Here is a 22,904-nt window from a genome sequence, read left to right as displayed (position 1 = left end):
AGGTGACTGTCCGTGCTCAGACAGGCTGGCGAGACTGGGCACCCAGTCTTATTAATGTGGAAAGATGTCCCTAGAACAGCAAAAGGGGCTGAACAGTGAGCTCAAACAGTTGGTGCAGTTCCCCGGGCCTGCGGAGACAGAGGAGGGCTCAGGGCCAAGGTATACTTAAAATGGATGCTGCATAAACAGTAGGATCAGGGAAGCAATGGGGCAGCCCAGGAGGACATTCTTCGTGGAGGGAGGTAATTAGCATGTGGGAGGTAGGAAAAGGCTAGGGGCTAGCCCCACACAGGAGGGCGGGGATCCTGCCTGATCTGTAGAGCAGGCGGCCTGGGTCTGCAGTCACAGTTTGGGTGACTACAGAGGCACCCGGGGAGCACCCGCCTCGCTCGAAGGGGCGGAGCTGTTACTGGCTCCACCAAGTGTGTGGCCCCAGCCAGGCCTCGCTGCTGCAGCTGGTGTGAAGCCAGAGGCCACCACGTGGAGGGGGGTAATTAGCACGCGTGGGGTAGGAAAAGGCTAGGGGCTAGCCAAGCCAGTATGGAGCCATCAGGTGGACAATGGAGAACATGCCCCATTGTATAGCCTCCTTGGCGCACAGCAGCCCTCACCTTGAGGTCGTCTGAGGGAATTCTGGAGGGCTAGTGGGAGAACCCTCATCCCCAGGGCAAAGGCTGTTCTCACGCCTGGCGTGGGCTACCAGAGGAGACAGAATGCAAAGTCATGCCAGCCTCGCAAGGAGTGGATCCCTCCTTTTCTAACTCCCCATCCACCTTCCCCCGGCAGCCCACACACGGCCCCTTGAGCTTCCTTACCGCATGTTCTCCTTGGCCGTTCTCCGGGGAGCTCACATTGGCTTTCTGGTGCCTGTCAGCTGGCACAGTGCCCACCATTGTGCTTTGTCACAGAGATGGAGACATGCACAGGCACTGGGAAAGAGGAGAAGCCCACTGGCTCCCTCCGAGCCACAGGTGCTCATCTTTGGCTCCTGAGAATGTGAGAGCTGCAGGAGCCACACACCCTCTACTCCCAAACAGCCTGGCCTCCCCAAGGTCCTGACTCTCTGACTCCCAAGCTTTGCTATTTGTTCTTTACTGCAATGTATTATGTGGGCATTTCACTGTCTTTTTTTTGAGATGGAGTCTCGCTCCGTCACCCAGGCTGGAGTGCAGTGGTGTGATCTCAGCTCGCTGAAACCTCTGTCTCCTGGGTTCAAGCGATTCTCCTGCCTCAGCCTCCTGAGTATGGGACTACAGACGTGCACCACCACACCCAGCTACTTTTTGTAATTTTAGTAGAGATGGGATTTCACTATGTTGGCCAAGTTGGTCTTGAACTCCTGACCTCAAGTGATCCCCCCGCCTCAGCCTCCCAAGGTGCTGGGACTACAGGTGTGAACCACCACACCTGGCCTGGGTACTTCACTTTCTAAGTGGACTGTATCTTTTACCAGTGTCAAACATCTGTGCTACGTTTAATTTTTTTTCTTGTATTATGTTTTAGGTGATATTACTATTGTCATTTCAAGTTTCCTTTTTGCTTTCCTGCTAGACTGTCTTTGCCCATTCCTTTGTTTACAAACTCTTTCTGTGGTCTTGTTTTATTTTATCTCTAAATAAGTTACTAAAAATAAGTTGCTAGGCCAGGTGTGGTGGCTCACACCCGTAATCCCAGCACTGTGGGAGGCCAAGGCAGGAGCCCAGGAGTTTGAGACCAGCCTGGGCAACATGGCGAAACGCTGTCTCTACAAAAAATTTTAAAAAATTAGTGAGGCATGGTGGCGCATACCTATAGTCCCAGCTACTTTGGAGGCTGAGGTGGGAAGATGGCTTGAGTCTGGGAGGTGGAGGTTGCAGTGAGCTAAGATCGTGCCACTGCACTCCATCCTGGGTGACAAAGCCAGACCCTGTCTCCAAACAAACAAACAAACAAACAAACAAAAACTTGCTATATATAAAGCATTTAAAACAGTATCTGGATTACAAGTAATAAGTGTTTGCTGCTTTCGTCATTATTAAGAACTATTATAAGAAGTGTCACCTTTCTTTTCTGCCTCAAGATAAAATCTTCATTTTTTAAGGGAAATTAAATTTGTCACATTTATAGCAGTTACTAATTTGCTTTGACTTAGTTTTGTTCTCTTGTTTTATGTTCCTATTAAACGTGCTTTCTGTTTTATATTTGCTTTTGCGACTGAGTGATACAGTATTCTTTCTTTGAGATATATATAAAACTCAAAGTTTATATATATATATAAACTTATATATATATAAACTTATATATTATATATATATATAAACAATATAAACTTTGAGACAGGATCTAGCTCTGTCACCCAGGCTGGAGTGCAGCGGCACAATCATGACTCACTGTAGCCTCAAATTCCTGGGCTCAAGCTGGGCTCAAGTGATCCTCCCACCTCAGCCTCCCAAGCAGCTGAGACTACAGGCACTCACCATGCCAGGCTAATGTTTTAATTTTTTTGTAGAGCCAGGATCTTACTATGTTGCCCAGGATGGTCTTGAACTTTTGGTCTCAAGCAATGCTCCATCCTTGGCCTCCCAAAGTGTTGGGATTACAGGTGTGAGCCACCTCACCCAGACTATAAACTATATCTACACTTTTATATTTTTTCTTTAATGTCTAGAAGTGATGGTCATTCCTGAATGAGACAAAATGTGGATCATGCTTTTACTTCTCTTCCATTCCTTTCTACTCTTCCCCACCCAAACTTCCAGGTTTTGTTGAAGTCATGTGGAAGTTAAATTTCAGATGCTCTAACATAGAATCTTTTCACCTTCTATTTTAGGAATTGCGTCCTAGAAATTGCATTAAGCATCACAGATGCACTTGGAGCTGCTACAGCAATAATCACTCCTTGTGGTGGTTTTGTTCACCACCGTTTCTTATGTTACATGTCTCATCACTTTATTTTGCTACGGGTTCATTTTGCTTGAAATGTCTCAAGTATTTTATTTCCACCATTGTTAATGGGCAGTATATTTTTTTCCATTTATCTCTGAAGTTCTGTAAAACTTTCTTAGTTGAAAGGTATTTGTTCAAAAATGTAGCTGTAACCCTGGAGGAAGTGTAAATAGTGAGGAAGTAAGGACCGGGTAAGGAGGTAGAGAGCACTGTTGATGCCTCACAGCCCTGACCCCTCACAGCAGAAAACCAATCGACAGGTAGTGGTGATATAAACAGGTAACTTAAGGAAGTTAAGAACCTGAAAAACCCCAAACAGAAGCCGTACAGTTATTTCTCTGGGAAACAAGACCTGGAAGCATAGGGAAAAAAGGCAGAAGGGAGCACAGTTGGGAGATTGTTGCTTTTTATTACAGTGCTTTTTGTCAAATTTTACTCTTGAAAGGTGAGCCTGCATTACTTTCATAAGAATAAGTTTCCAGTAACTCAAAGGGACTTCTTAGTCCTGGCCAATCTAGGATGTCAAGTCAGGTTTTAGGTGTGAGTAACTCAGCTGGCTTTTTGTTGGCTGCATTAAGAGAGATTAAACCACAGAAGAGCCCACAACCCACCCCCCCGTCTCACAAACACACAAATACCTCTGTGTGTGTGTGTGTGTGTGTGTGTGTGTATGTGTGTGTGTGTAGCCAGCCCTTTCCCTGGTCAGGGCCCTCCCTGACTTTTTTCTACTTTCCTCTCAGGAGCTAAGCTTTTGATGCCTCCTTCAGTAGCATTCCCTGAGCTGACCATTTTGTTCCCACACAATGCCCCTGCCTGGCCCAGCCTACACTCATGTCCTTCATGACTATCACCTGCCAGTTCTTGGACTCATATTTACTACTCCCTGCAGGACACACAGGGAACCGGCCATCACCTCTGCCACTCACCGCATGCTCCTAGACTCTCTGCTCCCTCTGGTCCCTGGACTCAGCCCAACCTCTACAACCCACTCTGCTTCCTCTCCTTGAGGCTCCTCAGGGCCATCCATCCTTCCCCAGGGACAATAAGTCGGCCTAACTCCTTTTGAAAAAACTGTTGCAACTAAAAAAATTTATTTATATAAACTTAGGGGTGCAAGTGCAGTTTTGATACATGGATATATTGCACAGTGAAGTGTAGGCTTTTAGTGTAGCCATCACCCAAATAGTGTACACCGTATCCATGAAGGAATTTCTCATCCATCGTCCCCCTCCTATCTGCCTACCCTTCTGAGTCTCCAATGTCTATTATTCCACACTCTATGTTATCATATTTTAATTTATTTTTTCAGTTTATTTTTATTGTAGATTGGCATTATGATGTTATATATTTATGGAGTACAAAGTGAGGTTGTGATATATATCATATGCATATAATCATTGTATATATATTGCATAGGTATACACATAGACAATATGGGATGATTAAATCAAGCTAATTAATATATCCATCATCTCAAATACTTATTTTTTTTATGATGGGAACACTTAAAAACTCCTCTTTTAGCAATTTTCAAATATACAATATATTGTTATTAACTACAAATACCGTTATGTACAATAGACCCCTTGAACATATTCCTTCTATCTAACTGAAATTTTGTATTATTAGACCCACATCTCCCCCATCATCCCCCACCCACCCCCTAGTAACTGCTATTTTCTACTGTCTGCTTCTATGAGTTAAACTGTTTTAGATTCCACATGTGAATGAGGCCACGCAATGTTTGTCCTCCTTGTGCGTGGCTTATTTCATGTAGCACAAATTTATTCCAGGTTCATCCAATTGTTTCATATGATAGAATTTCCTTCTTCTTATGGCTGAATAATATTCCATATTATATATATAATATATATGCCATATTTTCTTGATCAATTTATCTGTTGATGGACACGGGTTGATTCCATATTTTGGTTATTGTGAATAATACTGCAATAAACACAGATACAGATATCTCCTCAACATATCGATTTCCTTGACTGCTGGATCATACGATAATCCTATTTTTAGTTTTTTGAGGAATTTCTATACTGTTTTAAATAATAGCTATAGTAATTTATATCCCCACCAACAGTGTAGAAAAATTCCATTTACTTTATATCTTCTCCAATACTTGTTATCTTTCATCTCTTTGAAAATAACCATTCAAACAGCTATAAAGTGATATCTCATTGTTGTCTTAATTTGCATTTATCTGATGATTAGCAAGGTTCAGCATTTTTTCATGTTCTTGGCCTTTTGTATGTCTTCTTTTGAGAAACATTGATTCAAGCCCTTTTCCCACTTTTAAATTGGGTTATCCTGCACTTTTGAGGTTGTATCCAAAATATCATTTCCCAGACTAATGTTGTGGAGTTTTCCCCTATGTTTTCTTCTAGTAGTTTTATAGGTTCAGATCTTATAATTAAGTCTTCAACCCATTTGGAGTTAATTTTGATATATGATGTGAGACAGGGGTCTAATTTTTTTTTTTTTTTTTTGCATATGGATATTCAGATATCCTAATAGCCTTTATTAAAGGGACTAGTTTTTTTTTTTTTTATTATGTGTTCTTGGCAACTTTGTCCAAAATACATTGACCATAAAATTGTGGGTTTATTTCTGGGCTCTCTATTCTGTTCCATTGGTCTACATGTCTATTTTTATGCCAGGACCATGGTGAATTACCATCATTTTGTAATATAGTTTGAAATCAATTATTGGGATACCTTCAGCTTGGTTCTATTTGCTCAAGATTGCCTTGGGTTTTGTCTTTTGTGATTCCATATACATTTTAGGATATTTTTTCTGTTTCTGTGAAAAAAATACATTTCACCCATGAAGCCATTAAACTTGGGCCTTTTGTTTTGGATGGAAGATTTTTTCTATTACTGATTCCATTTCCTCACTCATTATTGGCCTACTCAGATTTTCTATTTTTTCATTATTCTTTCTTGGATGGTGGTGTGTTCAGGAATTTATCCATTTCTTCTAGGTTATTCAATTTTTAGCATACAATTTTTTATAACAGTCTCTCATGATTCTTTGTATTTCTGTGGTATCAATTGTAATGTCTCCTTTTTCATCCCTGATTTTATTTATTTTAGTCTTCTCTCTTTTTTTTATAGTTTGTCTTGCTAAAGGTATGTTGATTTTGTTTATATCTTCAAAAAACTAAGCCTTTGTTTCATTGGCCTTTTGTATTTTTAGTCTCTATTTTACTTATTTCTGCTCTAATAGCAATTATTTCTTTTCTGCGGCTAATTTTGGATTTAGTTTTTCTTATTTTTCTAGCTCCTTGGGGCGCATATTAGGTTGTTTATTTGGGATCTTTCTTCTTTTTTTAATGTAGGTTTTTTTTTTGTTTGTTTGTTTGAGTCAGAGTCTCCCTCTGTTGTCCAGGCTGGAGTGCAGTGGTGGGATCTCGGCTCACTGCAACCTCTGCCTTCCAGGATTCTCGTGTCTCAGCCTTCCAAGTAGCTGGGATTACAGGCATGTGCCACCATGCCCAGCTAATTTTTGTACTTTTAGTAGAGATAGGGTTTTGCCACGTTGGCTGTGCTGGTCTCAGACTCCTGGCCCCAGGTGATCCATCTGCCTCTGTCTCCCAAACTGCTACAATTATAGGCGTGAGCCACCACACATGGCTAATATACATGTCTGCTGCTATAAACTTCCCTCTTAGAACTGCTTAGAACTGCATCTCAGAGGTTTTGGTATGTTGTGTTTTCAATTTTACCTGTTTTAAGACAGTTTAAATTTGCTCTTTTAATTTTTTAATTGATCCATTGGTTGTTGAGGAGCATGCTGTTTAATTTCCATGTATTTATAAAGTTTACAAATTTTCTCCTGATGTTGATTTCTAGTTTTATACCATCGTAGTTAGAAAATATACTTGAAATGATTTAGATCTTAAATTTGTTAAAGCTTTGTTTTGTGACCTAACATATGATCTGTTCAGGAGACTGTTCCATGTGCTATGGAGATAGATGTGTATTCTGCAGCTTTTGTCATGTTTGTTTGCTTGTTTTTGAGACAGAATCTTGCTTTGTCGTCCAGGGTGGAGTGCAGTGGTGCGATCTCGGCTCGCTGCAACCTCCACCTTTCAAGTTCAAGCGATTCTCGTGCCTCAGTCACCCAAGTAACTGGGATTACAGGAGTGCACCACCATGCCCAGCAGATTTTTGTGTTTTTGGTAGAGACAGGGTTTCGCCATGTTGGCCAGGTTGGTCTCTAACTCCTGGGCTCTGTGATCCACCTGCCTCAGCCTCCCAAAGTGCTGGGATTATAGGCATGCACCACCGCACCCGGCCTTGAACAGCATGTTCTGTAAATGTCTGATAGGTTCATTTAGTCTAGTGTGTGGTTTAGATCTGATGTTTCTTTGTTTACATCCTGTCTGATGATCTGGTCATTGCTAAGAGCTGAGGCTGAAGTCTCCTACTATTGAGACTGAAGGGAAGTGCTGGGAAGGGAAGAGTGTGGTCCCTTTAAACGATACAGAAGCGGAAGGGAAGCGCAGGTAGATGAGGGCGTGGCTAGGGCTCCACCCCCAGGGATCCAGGTGCCGACAGGCGTTTCCCGCCCAAATGTTGTATTTCCCAAGACCACCCTGGCCTGCCACGCCCCCTTCCTGTGTCTATAAAAACCTCCCAGACCTGGCGGGCAGACACTCAGGCGGCTGGACGTCTAGAGAAGCTGACACCAAAGGCCGACGACCAGCCGAAGCACAACGATGATGCAGCGTTTTGCAGGACAGCTGGAGACGAACCCAGGATGCTAAGCGGCCTGACTCCAGGGGAAAACCTTCCCACTCCATGTTGAGCTGGTTAACACAAACCGCCTATATAGACTGCAAAACTAAAAGAACACCCTGTAACATACGTCCACTGCGGCTTCCAGAGCTGTGAACACTGACCCCTAGACACTGCCTGGGCCCGGAGCCCCACAGCCTGCCCGTCTGTATGCTCCGCTAGAGGTATGAGCAGTGGGGTGCCGAAGGAGTGAGCCACAAGCCCTGCTTTGGGGACAAGGGAACTTTTCCCGTTTCACTATTGTTGTATTGTAGTACTGTATTATTTTATTGCCATCTCTTTTTAAATCTAATAATAGTTGCTTATATATTTGCTTCAATGTTGGGTGTACATGTATTTACTATTATTATATCTTGTTGAATTGACCTGTTTATTATTATATAGTGACTTTGTCTCTTTTTACAAAAGTCTAATTTAAGTGAACTTAGCTACTCCTATTCTTATTTGTTTCCCACTTATGTGGAATATTATTTTCCATTCCTTCATTTTTCATTTATATGTGTCCTTACAGGTGATGTGAGTTTTTTGTGGGCAGCATATAGTTGGATCTTTAAAAAAAAAAAACCCTCAGCCACTCTGTATCTTTTAATTGAAGCATTTAATCCATTTACATTCAAGGTTATTACTGATAGGTAAGAACTTACCCCAGTCATTTTTTAAATTTCTGGTTGTTTTATAGATTCTTTTCTTTTTATTAGTTCCATTTGTGATTTGTTGGTTTTCTCTAGTGATAAGCTTTGATTCCTTTTACTTTTCATTTGTGTATCTGCTGTAATTTTTTCTTTGTGGTTATTCTGGGATTTATATAAAAATCTTATAGTTATAATAGACTTTTAAACTGATACCAACTTAACTTTTGTCACAAACAAATACTCTAGACTTTTCCTCTCTCACAATTGATATCTTGTTGCTTCAATTTAGATCTTTCTATACTGGGTGGCCCTTAACAACTTATAGTTATCACTGATCGTTTTGACGTTTTATACTGGAGATATGAAAGATTATATACCTCCATTTCAGTAAACAGTATTCTGAATTTGATTATTAATTATGTCTACCAGTGAGGATTATACCTTCATATGTTTTCATGTTGGTAGTTATTGTCCTTTCACTTCCAGGTGAAGCACTTTATTTTTGTTTTTTATTTTTGAGATGGAATCTTGCTCTGTTGCCCAGGCTGGAGTGCAGTGACACGACCTTGGCTCATTGCAAGCTCCGCCTCCCAGGTTCACGCCATTCTCCTGCCTCAGCCTCCCGAGTAGCTGGAACTACAGGCACCTGCTACCACGCCCGGCTAGTTTTTTGTATTTTTGGTAGAGACTGGGTTTCACCATGTTAGCCAGTGTGGTCTCGACCTCCTGACCTCGTGGTCTGCCTGCCTTGCCCTCCCAAAGTGCTAGGATTTCAGGTGTGAACCACTGCGCCGGGCTGATGAAGCACTTTCTTAAATGTTTCTTGTAAGGCCAGTCTTGTGGTGATGAATTCTCTCTGCTTTTGCTTGTCTGGGAAGTACTGTTAGCACTTGGAATAAATCATCCATTCCCCTCCTATTGTGCAATATTTCTGCTAAGAAATGCACTGACAGTCTATTGTAGCTTTCCTTATGAGTAATTTGTTACTTTTCTCTTGCTGATTTTAGAACTCTCTCTTTGTAGTTGATTTCTGACAGTTTGAATATAATATACCTCAAAGACTACCCATTTAGATTGAATCTATAAAGGGTCCTTTAAGATTTATGGATCTAGTCGTTCATATCTCTTCTAAGGCTTGGGCAGATTTCAGCTATTATTTTCTTAAATAAGCTTTCTGTGCCTTTCAACATCTCTTCTTCCTCTAGAACTCTCATAATGCAAAAGTTTCTTTGCTTAATAGTCATTTAAGTCCTGTAGGCTTTCTTTGTTCTTTTTTGTTTTTTTCCTTTTTCATTCCTCTGACTAGGTTACTTCAAAAGACCTGTCTTTGAGTTTATAAATTCTTCCTTCTGTTTGATATAGCCTGTTGTGAAGCTCTCAACTGCATTTTTTTGGTCATTGAATTCTTCAGTTCCAGGATTTCTATTTGGTTCTTTATTATTTCTATCTCTGTTGAATTTACTGTTCGGATCATAGCTTATTTTTTCATTTTGTTGTCTTTCTGTATTCTGTTGCTTCTCACTGCATTTCTTAAGATCATTATTTTGAATTCCTTTTCAGGCAATTCATAACTTTCCATTTCTTTGGGGTCAGTTACTGGAGAATTATTGTCCTCTTTTGTTGATTTCATGTTTCCTTTTTCATGTTTCTTGTGTCCCTGCATTAATATCTGTGGATCTGGTACAATGGTTGCCGCCTCTGATATTATGGAGTGACTTTTGCAGGGAAAGTTTCGCCTGCAGATATGTCTTAGAGTGTCATTTGGGTAGAGTTCATTGGCTTTGGTTTTGAATGGGCACAGTAGTCTCTGTGCAGTTTTTCAGCCGTAGTGGTCTAGGCTGCAGAAGTTTGTGCAACTGGCCTGCCAGATCTGAATGGGGATCACCTGGGAGTTGTGTGCCTCACCAGTAAGTGCAGGGGCCAAGCTGCCTGTGATTGGAACCTGCTGGAAGCAACACCCTGGCTGGTGAGGTGCTGGTGGCACACAGGGGCTGATCTGCTGGCTTGGGGTGGGGCTTTCTTGGGAGTGGTTCACTTGACTGATGAGCACATGGCTGCATGCATTGACAGGTCCATCAGCTCACAGCCGGGCTCCCCTGGGTAGTGTGCCTGGCTGGTGAACATGCTGGCTGCATGCATTGACAGGTCTGCTGGCTCACAGCAGGCCTCCCCCCGCAGCACCACACTGGCCTGATGAGTATGCCAGCAGTGCATGGGGGCAAATTTGCTGGCTCAGGGCCGGGCTCCCATGAAAGTGGCATGTCTGGCTGGTGAGCATGCTGGTGGCATATGGGGATCCATATGCCATTTGCTGGCTTGGGGTGGGGTCCCCCTGGAAGTGATGTGCACAGTTAGTGACCATGCAGGTGGCATGCAGGAGCTAGTTTGCCAGTTTGGGGATGAGGTCCCCCTAGAAAGTGGTGCATCAGACTGGTGATTGCATCAGGACACATGAGGGCCTACTGGCTCAGATTCACCAGCTCACCTGGCTATTGAGTGTGCTGAATGTGTACACAGCTGGTAAAGACTCAGCTTCTTTGCCGGGCAAGATTGTCTCTTCTTTTACAGGCAGAGTGTTGTGTGGATTATGGTGCTGGGGTGCTGGATGTAGGTTCTGAAGGGTTGAAGTTGGGGCTCTGCAGTCATTAGGATGCAGAAGGTGAGGTGCCTCCTTGGTAGCTTATTCCCGGGAAGTAGTAACCTGTAGAAGCTTGGCTGGGGAATGGTGCAGTACTGTGTGTAAACATGATGTAATGGCTGCATACCCTCAGGGATGAAAAGGTGCAGTGGTTACTGGCTCCTGCAGCAGGGTGCACTGTAGCTGTGGATCCAGTTTCAAGATGGTGCCATACAGCAGCAGCTTTGGTAATGTGTTTGGGAGTGGCCTACAAAGTGGGTCCCTTCTCTGGGGTAGTGCAGTTGCATGGATGCCAGGCAGCTCCCCCAACTGGTCTCAGGGCCTGTGGGCACTGCAGGATTCTCTAGCAGCAAAGGTTGCAGGTGTCTATAACATTAGTGGGGATTCCTGGGGGCCTCCTGGTTACCTTTTTCCTGCTGGGAGAAGTGTCTTTTTATTTTAAGTTAATCCTGGCTTGGAAGACAGTGTAGCAGAGGCTGAGCGTCTTCATTTCTTTTCTATGCAGCCCTCCCAAATGGTCCAGTTAGGTCATAGGTTTCGTGTCTTTTCCCTGCTGTACTCCAGCGTTCTCCCTCATACACTACAGTCCAAATGGAGTTGTTTATTCATTATTTGGGTCCTTTTGTTTTTTTGGTGTGGAGAGTCCAGGCATTAGGGTCCTCTAGCAAACCATCTTTTGAACTCATCCGTTTTATCAGGAACTCATTGCTGTGATTACTGATCCACTCCTGTGATAATAGCATTAATCTCAGAACCATAAGACAAGGCAATTATAAATTTTTTAAAAATAGCAGCATTAATCTATTCATGAGACTGAAGGGGTGGCCTGCCCCTCCACACCTGTGGGTGTTTCTCGTTAGGTGGAACGAGAGACTTGAGAAAAGAAATAAGACACAGAGACAAAGTATAGAGAAAGAAAAGCGGGGCCCAGGGGACCGGTGCTGTGCTTACAGAGGACCCACACCGGCACCGGCCTCTGAGTTCCCTTAGTATTTATTGATAATTATCTTTACCATCAAAAAGATAAGGGAGTGGCTGGACAATAGGATCATTGTAGGGAGGAAATCAGCAGTAAGACATATGAACAAAAATCCTTGTAACATGAATAAGTTTAAAGGAAAATGCAGTGCCTTGAGATGCATATGCAAACATCTCCATAAACCTTTTAGCAGCATTGCTCCAGCAAGTCCCACCTTATTCCTAAAGGCGGTTTTCTCCTTACCCAGTAAACAAAGCACACAATGGGTTTTACCCGGAGATGTTCCATTGCCCAGGGTGGGCAGGATTTTTAACTAGCAAGCTGCCTTCAGGTACTTGTTTAACAAAGACACATCCTGCACAGCCCAATATCCATTAAACTTTGAGTCACCACAGCACATGTCTCTTGCAAGGACAAAGTTGGGGGTAGGGTCACAGGTTAACAGCATCTCAAATACAGAGCCAAATGGAGTGTCTTAAATTTACTTCTTTCTATATAAACACAGTAACAGGCTGACCTCTCTTTTCCCCACATGAGACCAGAGAGTCCTTATGACTTAATCACCTCTTAAAAGTCCCATCACTTAACACTGTTACAATGGCAATTAAGTTTCAACATGAATTTTGGCAGGGACATTTAAACCATAGCACAGTATATATAGTTGGGTCTTTTAAAAAAAAAATTCATTCAGCCACTATTTTTTTTTTTTGAATGGAGAATTTAATTCATTTTCATTCAAAGTAAATACTGATAAGTATTTACTATTACCATTTTGTAATTTTTGTTTTGTCGGTTCTTTCTTTCTTTCCTTCTTTCCTTCTTTCCTTCCTTCCTTCCTTCCTTCCTTCCTTCCTTCCTTCCTTCCTTCCTTCCTTCCTTCCTTCTTTCTTTCCTTCTTTCTTTCTTTCTTTCTTTCTTTCTTGCTTGCTTGCTTGCTTGACAGAGTCTCCCTCTGTCTCCCAGGCTGGAGTGCAGTGGCCCGTTCTCAGCTCACTGCAAGCTCCGCCTCCCGGGTTTACGCCATTCTCCTGCCTCAGCCTCCGAGTAGCTGGGACTACAGGCGCCGGCCACCTCGCCCGGCTAGTTTTTTGTATTTTTTTAGTAGAGACGGGGTTTCACCGTGTTAGCTAGGATGGTCTCGATCTCCTGACCTCGTGATCCGCCCGTCTCGGCCTCCCAAAGTGCTGGGATTACAGGCTTGAGCCACCGCGCCCGGCCCTTTCTTTCTTTCTTTCTTTCTTTCTTTCTTTCTTTCTTTCTTTCTTTCTTTCTTTCTTTCCTTCCTTCCTTCCTTCCTTCCTTCCTTCCTTCCTTCCTTCCTTCCTTCCTTCCTTCCTTCCTTCCTTCCTTCCTTCCTTCCTTCCTTCCTTCCTTCCTTCTTTCCCTCCCTCCCTCCCTCCTTCCCTCCCTCCTTCCTTCCTTCCTTCCTTCCTTTCTCCCTTCCTTCCTTCTTTCTCTTTCTTTCTCTTTTTTAGTCTCCTTTTGTAGTTTTATAGTTCTTTTGTAGTGCTATGCTCTGAATCCTATTTATGTTTGTTTTGTGCATCTACTAGGTGTTTTTGCTTTGTGGTTATGAGGTTTAACTAAAATATCTAAGTGCTCTACATTTTTGTCCCCTACACACATACATGTTATGTTTTGAAATCAGAATTTATGTAATCTTGTAATTTGTATTCCTTAACAATTTATTTTTTAATTGTTTTGTCTCTTAACTGTCATACTAGAGATAAAATTGCTTTAACACCACCTCTCTAGTCCTGGAGTATTCTGAATGTGAATCTGTTACTTGTACCATTGTTTTGCGCTTTCACGTGTTTTATGGTATTCTTTAGTGACCTTTCGTTTCAGTGTAAAGCACTCTTTTTCCTGTAAGTCAGGCATAGTAGTGATGAATTACCTTAGCTTTTATTTGTGGTATGTTTCTAATCTCTTTTTGCTTTCAATTTTTCCTTTGCTTTTTGGTAGTTTGACTATTATGTGTCTTGGTGAACTCTTCTTCAGTTTAAATTTGATTGGGCACCTCTGAGCTTCCTGTACCTGAATGTTGGTATCTCTTCATGGATTTGGGACTTTTTAGCTATTATTTCTCTAACATTTTTTCTCATCTTTTTTATTTCTTTTCTCCTTCTGCAACTCCTATTATGCAAAAATTAGTTCTCTTGATAATGTTCCATAACTCTTGTAGTCTTTCTTCATTTTTATTCTTTTTCTTTTTGCTCTTCTGACTGGATCATTTTTAAAATTTCTGTCTTTGAGCTCATCAATTCTTTATTTGCCCTGATTGAGCCTGCTGTTGAAGTTTTCTGTTGACTTTTTTTAGTTCAATCATTGTATTCTTAATCTCAGGATATATATTTGGTTTCTAAAAAATTGTTTCTATTTCTTGGTCATACTTCTTGGTTTATTGATCTATTGTTTTCCAAATTTCATTTAATTTTTTATCTGTATATTCTTACAGTTCATTGAAATTCTTTAAGAGAATTATCCTGAATTTTTTTGCTAGTTATTGCATAAATCTATATTCCTTTACGGTTTATACTTCCCTAATTTTTTCTAATCCTTGTGTCCCCATGTTGGCATCTATACATTTGAGGAGACTGCCACCTCTTCCAGCCTTTACAGGTATTCATTCACAGGAATTAACCTTCACTATTTAGTTTAGCCTGTGATTCTGGATGGGCCAACTGGTAGTGACCACAGGCAGGCAGAGCTTGCTGTTGAGTTCTCTAGTTGGGTGGGCTGATGCCTTTTCTCTGAGGTCAAGTGGGGCTGCTGGCTGGGCTCTACTGTCCAGCAAGACCACTGGCTGGGCTCTGCAATCATGTGGAACTGCTGACTGGGTACTGCAGTTACCACTAATGAGGCCAGGTCACAGCATATATTCCCTGGCCAAGCAGTTTTGCTATTTGAGTTCTGCAATTGGACAGGACTGCAGGATGGACCCAAAAGCAAAGCAGAATGTTGCTCAGGATGAACTAGACTAGAGGCTGTGCTCAGTAAAAATGGATGATATGGGCTTGCTCTCCAGCTTTGGAGTGAACTCCGGGGTTGGTTCAGACTGCTGTGTGGTCTCCTGTGTTGGGCAGGTCCAGCCCCTGTGCTCTGCAAAAATGTCTGGTGGCAGGTATCTCTCTGCTTGGGCAGAGTCTTGGGTGGGCTTTGTAGCTGGGTCAAGTGTCTGTTTGGCCTCTCATGTCAAGTACATGTGGCCCTTGTGCTTTGCCTAAACGCACTGTGATGGGAATTTTCATGCCCGAGTATGGCCTTGGCATAGGCTGTGAGGCTGGTCATGGAGGCTGGCCATCTAGGTACTCAAGCCAGTTGGAACAACTTCTGGGAGAAACTAGCTGAGGTTTGTGGGTGGATCCTGCCATTGGCTGGCACTTCTGACTGGGCACCACCACTGGCAGGAACACAGAGCTATCCCAACAATCCATGTTATCATCACTGTGACCTCTGCTTCACTTCTTTGTTTCCGCCTGACCCAAGACAGTCTAGTCTTGCCTCTACTTTCAATGTTCCCCATGAGGAAGGGCCACAGTGGTAGGCTTCCTGGGAAGCATTTTAGAATGCTAGGGAAGCTGGATGTCCACCTCTGGCCCTCTTCTCACTGTAGAAATGACGCATCAAAGTGAATCTTCTCTGTGTGGTGCTGTGTGGACTTGGGGGAGGGGAAGGAGCAAAGTGGTTAAAGCGAGACCATACCTCTTACCCTTCTAATGTGGTTTTTGTTTGGCCCTATGGTCCACATAGGTGTCTCAGGCTCACTCCCAAGTTTTGGAGTTTCACAGAGGTGTTCTTGTCTGTGGATGGTTTCTAGTTGAACTTTCTGTTGGGGAGGAAGTGAAACATGGGACTTCCTGTTCTGCCGTCTTGCTGATATCACCCTCTGGCCTAACTTCTGATTTGGGACCTAGGACACAGCTCCCTATCCACTACCCTAAGGGGAAAACTCAGAGGAAGGCCCCAGGAGCCAGGGTCCTTAGAGCCTCCAATAGCTCATTTTTACAGAGATTTGACCTGGCACTATTCTGGGTCTCAGTAACAGCCACCAGGACCTGTGTTCCTGTCTATAGCTGCTTTGATTTGTTTTATTCACCTTTTTGTAATGAAAAGCAACATGGTGGTTGGAATTTTTGAGGGGAGAGGTTCATTGTATTGGCACTCATTGATTCCATTTTGACTACCATTATTATGTAGTATTAACTTTTTCACTTACTGTTCCTTGTTCATAATATTTGTCCTTATTTACTTTGGGAGGTATAGTGAATGGCATCCTTCAGTTATGATTAAAGATAATTGTTCTAATATTGGAAGTGAGGGATTTTTTAAAAGCCTTGTTTCATTACTATTTGATGTGTGCTAACACTAGTTGAATCTCTGAAACTGTTTCACATTTCCTGATTTCAACTGCCAATATAATGAACTGAGACTCAGATGAATCATGTTTTTCATTAAACTTTTCATTTTGAGATAATTGTACACTTAAAGCTGCTTTTTAAGTGAAACTAGTTTGCATTTTCTAGAGTTTTATTGTAAATTGAGTCAGACAATATCTTGGGAGGGAGTCTGTCTCTTTTTACTTGGAGTAATTTAAAAAACTGTTTTTTAAAAAAAATTTTACTTTAAGTTCTGGGATACATGTGCTGAACATGCAGGTTTGTTACATAGGTATACATGTGCCATGGTGGTTTGCTGCAGCTATCAACCCATCATCTAGGTTTTAAGCCCCACATGCATTAGATATTTGCCCTAATGCTCTCCCTCCCCTTTCCCCCTCCATCCCCCGAAAGGCCCCGGTGTGTGATGTTCCCCTCCCTGTGTCCATGTGTTCTCATTGTTCAACTCCCACTTATGAGTGAGAACATGCAGTGTTTGGTTCCTGTGTTAGTTTGCTGAAGACGATGGTTTCCAGCTTCATCCATATCCCTGCAAAGGACATGAATTCATTCCTTTTTATGGCTGCCACATTTTCTTTATTCAGTCTATCATTGATGGACATTTTGGTTGGTTCCAAGTCTTTGTTATTGTAAATAGTGATGCAGTAAACATACATGTGCATGTGTCTTTATAGTAGAATAATTTATAATCCTTTGGGTATATACTCAGTAATGGGATTGCTAGATCAAAAGGTATTTCTGGTTCTAGATCCTTGAGGAATCACCACACTGTCTTACACAATGGTTGAATTAATTTACACTCCCACCAACAGTGTAAAAGTGTTCCTATTTCTCCAGATCCTCTTTAGCATCTGTTGTTTCCTGACTTTTTAATGATCGCCATTCTAACTGGCATGAGATGGTATCTCATTGTGGTGTTGATTTGCATTTCTCTAATGACCAGTGATGATGAACTCTTTTTCATATATGTGTTGGCTGCATAAATGTCTTCTTTTTGCCCGCTTTTTGATGGGGTTGTTTTTTTTTTTTTCTTATAAATTTGTTTAAGTTCCTTGTAGATTCTGCATATTAGCTCTTTGTCAAAAGGATAGATTGCAAAAATTCTCTCCCATTCTGTAGGTTGCCTGTTCACTCTGATGATAGTTTCTTTTGCTGTGCAGAAGCTCTTTAGTTTAATTAGATCTCATTTGTCAATTCTGGCTTTTGTTGTAATTGCTTTTGGTGTTTTAGCCATAAAGTCTTTGGCCAGGCCTCTGTCCCGAATGATATTGCCTAGGTTTTCTTCTAGGGTTTTTAAGGTTTTAGGTTCTAAGTTTAAGTCTTTAATCCATCTTGATTTAATTTTTGTGTAAGATGTAAGCAAGGGGTCCAGTTTTTGTTTTCTGCATATGAATAGCCAGTTTTCCCAGAACCATTTATTAAATAGGGAATCCTTTCCCTATTGCTTGTTTTTGTCAGGGTCGTCAAAGATCAGATGTTTGTAGATGTGTGTTTTCTTCTGGGGCATCTGTTCTGTTCCATTGGTCTATGTATCTGTTTTGGTACCAGTACCATGCTGTTTTTGTTACTGTAACCTTGTAGTACAGTTTGAAGTCAGGTAACACAATGCTTCCAACTTTGTTCTTTTTGCTTAGGATTGCCTTGGCCATACAGGCTCTTATTAGGTTCCATATGAAATTTAAAATAGTTGTTTCTAGTTCTGTGAGGAAAGTCAATGGTAGCTTGATGGGAGTAGCACTGAATCTATAAATTACTTTGGGCAGTATGGCCATTTCACGATATTGATTCTTCCTGTCCATGAGCATGGAATGTTTTTTCCATTTGTTTTTGTCCTCTCTTATTTCCTTGAGCAGTGGTTTGTAGTTCTCCTTGAAGAGGTCCTTCGTGTCCCTGGTAAGTTGTATTCCTAGGTATTTTATTTTCTTTGTAGCAGTTTTGAATGATAGTTCACTCATGATTTGGCTCTCTGCTTATTTTTGGTGTATAGGAATGCTGGTGGTTTTTTTTTTTTTTTTTTAAATTGTACTTTAAGTTCTGGGGTACATGTGCAGAAAGTGCAGTTTCATTACATGGGTATATACATGCCATGGTGGTTTGCTGCACCTATCAACCGTCACCTACATTAAGTATTACTCCTAATGTCATCCCTCCCCTAGCCCCCCAACCCCCAACAGGTCCCGGTGTGTGATGTTCCCCTCCCTATGTCCATGTGTTCTCATTGTTCAACTCCCACAGAACGTGCAGTGTTTGGTTTTCTGTTCTTCTGATAGTGTGCTGAGAATGATGGTTTCCAGCTTCATCCATGTCCCTGCAAAGGACATGAACTCACTCTTTTTTATGACTGCATAGTATTCCATGGTGTATATGTGTCACATTTTCTTTATCTAGTCTATTATTGATGGATGTTTGGGTTGGTTCCAAGTCTTTGCTATTGTGAATAGTGCTGCAATGAACATACATGTGCATGTGTCTTTATAGTAGAATGACTTATAATCTTTGGGTATATACCCAGTAATGGGATTGCTGGGTCAAATGGTATTTCTAGTTCTAGATCCTTGAGGAATCACCGTACTGTCTTCCACAATGGTTGCACTAATTAACACTCTCACCAGCAATGTAAAAGTGTTTCTATTTCTCCACATCCTCTCCAGCATCTGTTGTTTCCTGACTTTTTAATGATCGCCATTCTAACTGGCATGAGATAGTATCTCATTGTGGTTTTGATATGCATTTCTCTAATGACCAGTGATCATGAGCAGTTTTTCATATGTCTGTTGGCTGCATAAAAGTCTTCTTTTCAGATGTGTCTTTTCCTATTCTTTGCCCACTTTTTGATGAGGTTGTTTTCTTCTTGTAAATTTGTTTAAGTTCTTTGTAGATTCTGGATATTAGCCCTTTGTCAGATGGATAGATTGCAAAATTTTTCTCCCATTCCATAGGTTGCCTGTTCACTCTGATGATAGTTTCTTTTGTTGTGCAGAAGCTCTTTAGTTTAATTAGATCCCATTTGTCAATTTTGGTTTTGTTTTTGTTTTTTTAATTATATTTTAAATTCTAGGGTACATGTGCACAACATGCAGGTTTGTTGCATAGGTATACATGTGCCATGGTGGTTTGCTGCACCCAACAACTCATCGTTTACATTAGGTATTTCTCCTAATGCTATCCATCTCCCAGCTCCCTACCCCGCAACAGACCCCAGTGTGTGATGTTCCTTGCCCTGTGTCCCAGTGTTCTCATTGTTCAATTCCCACCTATGAGTGAGAATATGTGGTGTTTGATTTTCCGTCCTTGTGATAGTTTGCTGAGAATGGTGGTTTCCAGCTTCATCCATGTCCCTGCAAAGGACATGAACTCATCCTTTTTTATGGCTGCATAGTATTCCATGGTGTGTATGTGCCACATTTTCTTTATCCATTCTATCATTGATGGACATTTGGGTGGGTTCCAAGTCTTTGCTATTGTGAATAGTGCCACAATAAACATAAAGTGTGTGCATGTGTCTTTATATTCTGGTGTGTTTTTGCAGTGGCTGGTACCAGTTTTTCCTTTCCGTATTTACTGCTTCCTTCAGGAGCTCTTGTAGGGCAGGATTGGTGGTGACAAAATCTCTCAGCATTTACTTGTCTGTAAAGGACTATATTTCTTCTTCACTTATGAAGGTTAGTTTGGCTGGATATGAAATTCTGGGTTGAAATTTTTTTTAAGAATGTTGAATATTGGCCCCCACTCTCTTCTGGCTTGTAGGGTTTCTGCAGAGAGATCCACTGTTAGTCTGATGGGCTTCCCTTTGTAGGTAACCTGACCCTTCTCTCTGGCTGCCCTTAATATTTTTTCCTTCATTTCAACCTTGGTGAATCTGACAATTATGTGTCTTGGGGTTGTTCTTCTCGGAAGTATCTTAGTGATTTTCTCTGTATTTCCTGAATTTGAATGTTGGCCTGTCTTGCAAGGTTGGAAAGGTTCTCCTGAATAATATTCTGAAGTGTGTTTTCCAACTTGGTTCCATTTTCCCTGTCACTTTCAGGGACCCTGATCAAGCATAGGTTTGGTCTTTTCCCATAGTCCCCTATTTCTTGGAGGCGTTGTTTGTTCCTTTTCATTCTTTTTCTCTAATCTTGTTTTAATGCCTTATTTCAGTAAGTTGTTCTTCAGTCTCTGATATACTTTCTTCCTCTTGATCGATTCGGCTATTGATACTTGTGTATGCTTCACGAAGTTCTCGTGCTGTGTTTTTCAGCTCCATCAGGTCATTTATGTTCTTCTTTAAACTGATCATTCTAGTTAGCAGTTCCTGTAACCTTTTGTCAAGGTTCTTAGCTTCATCGCATTGGGTTAGAACACATTCCTTTACCTCAGAGGAGTTTGTTATTACCCATCTTCTGAAGCCTACTTCTGTCAATTTGTCAATTCTGTCAAACTCATTTTCTGTCCAATTTTGTGCCCTTGCTGGAGAGGAGTTACGGTCATTTGGGGAAGAAACATTCTGGTTTTTGAAATTTCCAGCAATTTTGAGCTGGTTTTTCCTCAGCTTTGTGGATTTACCTACCTTTGATCTTTGAGGCTGATGACTTTTGGATGGGGTTTTTGTGTGGGGGTCCTTTTGTTGATGTTACTGCTTTCTGTTTGTTAGTTTTTCTTCTAACAGTCAGGCCCCTTTTCTGTAGGTGTGCTGCAGTTTTCTGGAGGTCCACTCCAGACCCTATTTGCCTGGGTATCACCAGTGCAGGCTGCAGAACAGCAAAGACTGCTGCCTGCTCCTTCCTCTGGAAGCTTCATCTTAGAGGGCCACTGGCCTGATGCCAATCAGAGCTCCTTTGTGTGAGATGTCTGTCAACCCCCGTTGGGAGGTCTTTCCCTGTCAGGTGGCACAGGGGTCAGGGACCCACTTGAGGAGGCAGTCTGTCCCTTAGCAGAGCTTGAGCACTATGCTGGAAGAACCCTCCTTGTCAGCATCCATTGCTCTCTGCAGAGCCAGCAGGCAGGAACGTTTAAGTCCACTGAGACTGCACCCACAGCCACCCCTTCCCCCAGGTGCTCTGTTCAAGGGAGATGGGAGTTTTGTCTATAAGCCCCTGACTGGGACTGCTGCCTTTCTTTTTTTTTTTTTTTTTTTTTGAGATGGAGTCTTGCTCTGTGGCCCGGGCTGGAGTGCAGTGGCTGGATCTCAGCTCACTGCAAGCTCCGCCTCCTGGGTTCACACCATTCTCCTGCCTCAGCCTCCCGAGTAGCTGGGACTACAGGCGCCCGCCACCTCGCCCGGCTAGTTTTTTGTATTTTTTTTAGTAGAGACGGGGTTTCACCATGTTAGCCAGGATGGTCTCGATCTCCTGACCTCGTGATCCGCCCACCTCGGCCTCCCAAAGTGCTGGGATTACAGGCTTGAGCCACCACGCCCGGCTGGGACTGCTGCCTTTCTTTCAGAGATGCCCTGCCCAGTGAGGAGGAATCGAGGGACACAGTCTGGCCACAGCCTCTTTGCCGTGCTGTGTTGAGTTCTGCCCAGTCCGAATTTCCAGGCCTCTTTAGCACTGTCAGGGGAAAACCGCCTACTCAAGCCTCAGTAATGACAGATGCCCCTCCCCGCACCAAGCTCCATCGTCCCAGGTCAGCTCCAGACTGCTGTGCTGGTAGCGAGAATTTCAAGCCAGTTGTTCTCAGCTTGCCGGGATCTGTGGGAGTGGGACCTGCTGCGTGTGCCTACTTGGCTCCCTGACTTCAGCTCCCCTTCCAGGGGGTGAACAGTTCTGTCTCACTGTGGTTCCAGGCGTCACTGGGGTACGAAAAAAAAAAAAAAGCCTGCAGCTAGCTCAGTGTCTGCCCAAACAGCCAGCCAGTTTTGTGCTTGAAACCCAGAGCCCTGGTGGTATAGGCACATGAGGAACTCTCCTGTTCTGTGGATTGCAAAAATTGTGGGAAAAGCGTAGTGTCTGGGCCAGATAGCACACTCCCTCACAGCTTCCCTTGGCTGGCGGAGGGAGGCCCGGAGGGAGGTCCCCCACTCCTTGCACTTCCTGGGTGAGGCAACGCCCCACCTTGCTTCTGCTTGCACTCCATGGGCTGCACTCACCGCCTAACCAGTCCTCATGAGATGAACAGGGTACCTCAGTTGGAAATGCAGAAATCACCTGCCTTCTGCATTGGTCTTGCTGGGAGCTGCAAGCAGGAGCTGTTCCTATTCAGACATCTTGCCAGATCCTTCCAATGTTTTTCTTTATCATAAAATTAAATTTAACTATGGAACACTTCATGGATTTGCACGTCCTCCTTGTGCAGGGGCCTAATCTCTGTATCATTCCAGTTTTAGTAAACGTGCTGCCGAAGCAAGCACTACTTGGAATAATTCCTGTGAGATTTAATGATTTTGTGTGTATAAAATAGCTTATTCTTTTTTGTTTCTGAGTAGCACTTTATATGCATGGATATATCATAATTTGTTCATCAACTAGTGAGCTTTGTGTTGTTTTCAAATTTTGGCTGTTACAAATAAAGCTGTTATGAACATTCACATATTTCCTT

The 22,904-nt window shown here is 42.5% G+C and overlaps 1 pseudogene; it reads right to left on the bottom strand.

Moving 5' to 3' along the window:
* Positions 1-22,616: 22,616 nt before the first annotated feature.
* On the bottom strand, positions 22,617-22,716 carry LOC111527332 (annotated as a pseudogene).
* Positions 22,717-22,904: the final 188 nt, after the last annotated feature.

This window comes from Piliocolobus tephrosceles, chromosome 4 (assembly GCF_002776525.5).
Source record: "Piliocolobus tephrosceles isolate RC106 chromosome 4, ASM277652v3, whole genome shotgun sequence".
Taxonomy (NCBI): Eukaryota; Metazoa; Chordata; class Mammalia; order Primates; family Cercopithecidae; genus Piliocolobus; species Piliocolobus tephrosceles.
The sequence above is the reverse complement of the archived record's forward strand: the minus strand, read 5'-3'. Positions and strand labels throughout refer to the sequence as shown.